The 1,567-nt window shown below is 35.4% G+C and overlaps 1 non-coding gene across 1 annotated transcript; it reads left to right on the forward strand.

Annotated features, from left to right (window-relative positions):
* The first annotated feature begins 1,494 nt into the window (after nt 1-1,494).
* On the forward strand, nt 1,495-1,567 carry trnar-ccu. The gene has a single exon. It is a non-coding gene; the product is annotated as a tRNA-Arg (tRNA).

The raw sequence follows: 1,567 nt of genomic DNA on the forward strand, positions 1-1,567 counted from the left end.
CAGATGAAAAGTCTGACAACAGGTGCAGCTGTTTGAAAGCAATGCAAAAACCGATTCATGCGAAAACAGTCTTCTAAACATGCAGTTTTCATCACCAGTGATTGACAGTATGTGTTTTGTATGATTGGTCAGTGAGTAGTAAATGTACAAGCTTTTACAACTATGTGTTTTGGTCACAAATTTCTGGTATGCTACATCCAACTTAATGCTTGCATTTCCAAAGCACAGCATCAGTAAGGCATCGGTGGAGAATTGTTTTTTTTTTTTTTGTTTGTTGTTTTTGCAACATAGAAATATTATACTTTCTAATAAAAGTAGCATAAATACCAAATAAATACAAAATAATTGAGTTAATTAATGAATTTGGGAAATGAAAACAAATCATGCAAGTCAACAAATAATATAGTTTTTAAAAACTATATGTATTTCACAAAATATACAGTAGAATGGTCATTCTTCATTAGGAGTGGTAAAGGAAGTACCTGATGTTACAGTTAAAATTTACAGCTAAAACTTTAAATATTTTTTCAAATTCTGAAATTCACAGTACATTTATACAATTGAACAGGGATACATGTATTACATAACACATTTGTATTGATTATTCTACTTTTATTCCATTCCAAAAGTTTATTGTACATGCAAATCAGCTTGTCCCAGTGAGAGGGAAGGCAGAGGTTGCAGCAAATTTCTGATAAACCGAACATATATGATTGTTTCATGTCACTGGTGTTACCATTGTGAAAGATCTGTATTTCAGTGACATCTTACACCATTCTGAACTGCTTCCTAGGGCAAAAGGAGGAGGAGGATAGAAGATGACCTTGTGAAGGTCAGAGAAGGTCAATCCACACATGCTCTCCATATTTTATTACGTTATTACTTTAACTATATTCTTGTACACTGGGCTCAGCACATGTTATGGTCATCACTGGGTGTTATGTGTAATATAATCTCAGTAATTACATTTTTATCAAATGAATTTCATAGATCACTCGTTTATTTATGCCACAGCATGTGGCAGCCATGTTAGAAAAGCCTCCATTTAAAAACCGTTCTTGTCACAGCTATCACAGGCTAGTCTGGTAACACCAGTGACATGAACAAGCTTTTGGCTTTGTTACTGAGGTTACATGTGGTGATAACAGGTTAGCCACATACTTGTTAAAAAATAATTTGTTTGTAAAATCTTTTGTATTAAGGCAACATTGCCTCCAAATGTGTTACTTATGTCACTGGTGTTAAAGCAAAAAAAAATATTTTCGGGATCTTACAATGAATAGAGTAATTTGAATGCAACCGACACCATGATAACCCAGAGGACGATGGAGTGAAACCATCCTCTGCTATGTCCAAGCATAAGGCTTTGTTTAATCACCTTGAAAATGATTTTGCCATTTTCTTGTGTCCAACCCCTCAGGCACTAACATTTTGCTGAAATGGCTTTGTTTTTTTCTGTTTTTGCTATCAAAATAAACTTTCAAAGTCCTCCCAGCCCCAGTGGCCTAATGGATAAGGCACTGGCCTCCTAAGCCAGGGATTGTGGGTTCGAGTCCCATCTGGGGTG

Source organism: Anguilla anguilla, chromosome 2, assembly GCF_013347855.1.
Source record: "Anguilla anguilla isolate fAngAng1 chromosome 2, fAngAng1.pri, whole genome shotgun sequence".
NCBI classification, from domain to species: domain Eukaryota; kingdom Metazoa; phylum Chordata; class Actinopteri; order Anguilliformes; family Anguillidae; genus Anguilla; species Anguilla anguilla.